General features: G+C 40.1%; 1 pseudogene; it reads left to right on the top strand.

The window, feature by feature from the left end:
• LOC123489740 overlaps positions 1-2,886 on the top strand; it is a 20,167-nt pseudogene extending 17,281 nt beyond the window's left edge.
• The last annotated feature ends 2,078 nt before the right edge of the window (positions 2,887-4,964 follow it).

Below are 4,964 nucleotides of genomic sequence, written 5' to 3'. Positions count from 1 at the left end.
TTTAAAGAACTCAGAATGGATGTTCTGTCTACATTCTTGCAACATCAAAGGAATGATTTGTGCACCCTGATACAAACATTATCTGAACGTCAGCACAACTGTTTTTTTTCTGTTTTGGGAACCTATCTCTTGTCATATCCCCACAATGTTTGCACAACCTACATAAATGTTTGAGGAAAGTTTAAAGAACATAACAATATGTTCTGGGAACATTCTTGTTTTTTGCACCCTAAAAGAAACATTGTATAATGATCCGCACAACTGGACAGTTTTTGTGTTTTGAGGAAATGTATTTTGTGATGTTCCCACCAGATTGTTCCCACAACCTAATTAAAAATTCTGGGAACCTTTGATTAACAGAAAAATATGTTCTGGGAACGTTCTTGCAACATCAGGCGAATGTTTTGTACAAATATTGTATAATCATCATCACGACTGTTTATGTGTTATGAGAACATTTTCCACAACCTAACGAATGTTCTGGGAACTTTCACAGAACCAATTTTGGTTTGCTGGGAAAACATTACTGGTACATTGTGTTACTACATTTCCTGGAAACCTAATGAGAAGTTTTGGGGAATGTTCTGTGGTGGTTGTTACAGATGTTGTGCACAACATTTTAGTGAATGTTAGGAGAACATTCCAAGGATATTTCATTTAATACATAAAAAAAAAAAAAAAAAAAAATTGTTGTCAAAAACATTATTTTAATATTTTGGGGATCTCATCATCCTAATATTATATAATGTTAGATAAAACCCTAACTAGAACTTAATGGGAATCTTAGCTAATGTTCTGGGAATGTTCTCGGTTTGCTGGGTTACGAGTTCAGTTAACACAGCTTCACTCACATCTGATAAAGAAGCCAATCATTTTGTTCAAGGCATGGTATTTGTTTTAGAATGTTAAAACTCTGAACATGTTCAATAGCACATTCTCTACCATTTGAGGTTTGGAATGATACAATAAAATTATTTAATAGTTGGGCTTGTTTGCTGCTGGCTTGGCACAGCTCTACAAAATACAGTTGAAGTCGGAAGTTTACATACGCCTTAACCAAATACATTTAAACTCAGTTTTTCACAATTCTGACATTTAATCCTAGTAAGAATTCCCTGTTTTAGGGTCAGTTAGGATCACCACTTCATTTTAAGAATGTGAAATGTCAGAATAATAGTATAGAGAATGATTTATTTCAGCTTTTATTTCTTTCATCACATTCCCAGTGGGTCAGAAGTTTACATACACTCAATTAGTATTTGGTAGCATTGCCTTTAAATTGTTTAACTTGGGTCAAACGTTTGGGTAGCCTTCCCAAGCTTCCCCACAATAAGTTGGGTGAATTTTGGCCCATTTTTGCACCAAAGTACGTTCATCTCTAGGAGACAGAACGCGTCTCCTTCCTGACCGGTATGACGGCTGTGTGGTCCCATGGTGTTTATACTTGCGTACTATTGTTTGTACAGATGAACGTGGTACCTTCAGGCATTTGGAAATTGCTCCCAAGGATGAACCAGACTGAGGTCTTGGCTGATTTCTTTTGATTTTCCCATGATGTCAAGCAAAGAGGCACTGAGTTTGAAGGTAGGCCTTGAAATACATCCACAGGTACACCTCCAATTGACTCAAATTATGTCAATTAGCCTATCAGAAGCTTCTAAAGCCATGACATCATTTTCTGGAATTTTCCAAGCTGTTTAAAGGCACAGTCAACTTAGTGTATGTAAACTTCTGACCCACTGGAATTGTGACACAGTGAATTATAAGTGAAATAATCTGTCTGTAAACAATTGTTGGAGAAATTACTTGTGTCATGCACAAAGTAGATGTCCTAACCGACTTGCCAAAACTATAGTTTGTGGAGTGGTTGAAAAACGAGTTTTAATGACTCCAACCTAAGTGTATGTAAACTTCCGACTTCAGCTGTAGATTGTAAAATATATTTTTTTATCTTAATGGGACCACATTAATAGAGAATAAATTAATTAAATAAAAAATATGTTGTTGTCTTTATGAAGGGACAATAAAGAAAAATGAATGTTTATTAATCTCTCTTTCTCTCTCTCTCTCTCTCTCTCTCTCTCTCTCTCTCTCTCTCTCTCTCTCTCTCTCTCTCTCTCTCTCTCTCTCCTCTCTCTCTCTCCGGCCCTCTCTCTCTCTCTCTCTCTCTCTCTCTCCTCTCTCTCTCTCTCTCTCTCTCTCTCTCTCTCTCTCCTCTCTCTCTCTCTCCCTCTGTCTCCTCTCTCTGTCTCCTTCTCTGTCTCTCTCTCTCTCTCTCTCTCTCTCCCTCTCTCTCTCTCTCTCTCTCTCTCTCTCTCCTCTCGCTCTTCTCTCTCGCTCTTCTCTCTCTCTCTCTCTCTCTCTCTCTCTCTCTCTCTCTCTCTCTCTCTCTCTGTCTCTCATATCAGACCTCAGTCCGTTCCCCGGGTCAGTTTGATCATCAGTTCCCGGGTCTCCCTCTCTGACGGAGTCTCGTTTTCCAGTCCCAGAATGCACTACCCCACCACCTTCACCTATACCCCTCCCGTCACCTCCGCCATGTCGCTAGGCTCCGCCCATTATCACACCTACCTGCCCCCTCCCTACCCCGGTTCCGCCCAAAGTCAGAGTGGACCCTTCCAAACCAGCAGTACACCCTATCTCTACTATGGAGCCTCCTCTGGGTCGTACCAGTTCTCCATGGTTCCCGGGGGGGACCGCTCCCCCTCCAGGATGGTTCCTCCCTGCACCAGCGCCTCCACCGGCAGCTCCCTGGCTAACCCTAACCTGCCCAGTCAGGGGGGGGGCGAGGGAGCGGTGGAGGGGGATGGGAGTCACAGCAACTCCCCCACTGTACTCAACCCTGCTGGGGGGCGCATGGATGAAGCTGTCTGGAGACCCTACTGAGGACCAGAGGAGGAGGAGGAGGAGGAGGAGGAGGAGGAGGAGGGAGGAGGAGGAAGAAGAAGAAGAAAGTAGGTGTGACAACGTAACTGAACAACGTAACTGATGTCATGGTTTTTAAAGCACAAAACTTTTTTAAAAGAGAGTTTTGGAGTTCTGATTAAAACCACCAGTGTCTCAGTCTCCTGCACCTGGAAATCAACGCTGAGATAAAAATAATGAAAGAAACAAAGGGACTGACTAGTATGAACTGGTCTGGAGGGAATGTGTTGTGACCAGACAGACAGACACTACAAAGGGACTGACTAGTATGAACTGGTCTGGAGGAATGTGTTGTGACCAGACAGACACTACAAAGGGATCTCGTCTCTTCTCAGCATCAAGAGACACAAACATGAACCATTATGGTTTACCCGGACCCAGTGGAGAAGACATTATAATACCAAAGTATTACCACATAGTACTACAATACTACTATATAGTACTATACCATAGTACTATAATAATCCAGTATCATCATCCACAGCCTAAAATACAATTCTTCAGGCTACTTGTAGCTGACAGCTTGTTTTGGATAGTTTTTGTATTTCTATAAGGCTTATAGCTGAGTTTGTTTTCGAACTAGGACTATATAACAGGACTTTATAACAGGACTATTTAACAGGACTATTTAACAGGACTATTTAACAGGACTATATAACAGGACTATTTAACAGGACTATTTAGCATGACTATTTAACATGACTATTTAACAGGACTATTTAACAGGACTATATAACAGGACTATATAACAGGACTATTTGACAGGACTATTTAGCATGACTATTTAACAGGACTATATAACAGTACTATTTAACAGGACTATTTAACAGGACTATTTAACAGGACTATATAACAGGACTATATAACAGGACATCACTGAGTAGCAAAAGCGGACAGGAACATTTATGTTACCATGGTGATCACAGTCACACGTGTTACCATAGTGATGATGAGAGTAACATGTATGTTACTGTGTGGTGGTATGAACAGCAAGTTTGCTTTAAAATGTCTATACATTCATTTTATACCAATTAATTAAAATGGTATATTATTGGTGAAAAGATTATGTGTGTTGAGGAGTTTTAACTTATGAAGCCATAAATTATGTAATGTATTTGAAAACTTGAGGGTAAAATCGTAATCTGAATATTTTTGATGCGCTCTATATGAATACATTTCATTAGCTCCACTCCATCAGTCTTTTACATGAGTAAGTTAAGCGACCCAAAGATAAATATTTGTAATATGTTGTAAGTTTAAACATCCTCTCCAAAGAGAATGAAAAATCCTTTGCTTTGTAAAATAATAATAATTTTATCTGAATGATGACATCCTAGTTTACAGAATAAAACTCCAGGCTCTGACTTCATACAGCAATAACATGTATTACGCATATACAGTGGGGGAAAAAAGTATTTAGTCAGCCACCAATTGTGCAAGTTCTCCCACTTAAAAAAAAGATGAGAGAGGCCTGTAATTTTCATCATAGGTACACGTCAACTATGACAGACAAACGAGAAAAAAAAATCCAGGAAAATCACATTGTAGGATTTTTTTATGAATTTATTGGCATATGATGGTGGAAAATAAGTATTTGGTCAATAACAAAAGTTTCTCAATACTTTGTTATATACCCTTTGTTGGCAATGACACAGGTCAAACGTTTTCTGTAAGTCTTCACAAGGTTTTCACACACTGTTGCTGGTATTTTTGGCCCATTCCTCCATGCAGATCTCCTCTAGAGCAGTGATGTTTTGGGGGCTGTCGCTGGGCAACACAGACTTTCAACTCCCCTCCAAAGATTTTCTATGGGGTTGAGATCTGGAGACTGGCTAGGCCACTCCAGGACCTTGAAATGCTTCTTACGAAGCTCACTCCTTCGTGCCCGGGCGGTGGTGTTTGGGATCATTGTCATGCTGAAAGACCCAGCCACGTTTCATCTTCAATGCCCTTGCTGATGGAAGGAGGGTTTCACTCAAAATCTCACGATACATGGCCCCATTCATTCTTTCCTTTACACGGATCAGTCGTCCTGGTCC

Source organism: Coregonus clupeaformis, unplaced genomic scaffold (genome assembly GCF_020615455.1).
Source record: "Coregonus clupeaformis isolate EN_2021a unplaced genomic scaffold, ASM2061545v1 scaf3248, whole genome shotgun sequence".
Taxonomy (NCBI): domain Eukaryota; kingdom Metazoa; phylum Chordata; class Actinopteri; order Salmoniformes; family Salmonidae; genus Coregonus; species Coregonus clupeaformis.
The sequence above is the reverse complement of the archived record's forward strand: the minus strand, read 5'-3'. Positions and strand labels throughout refer to the sequence as shown.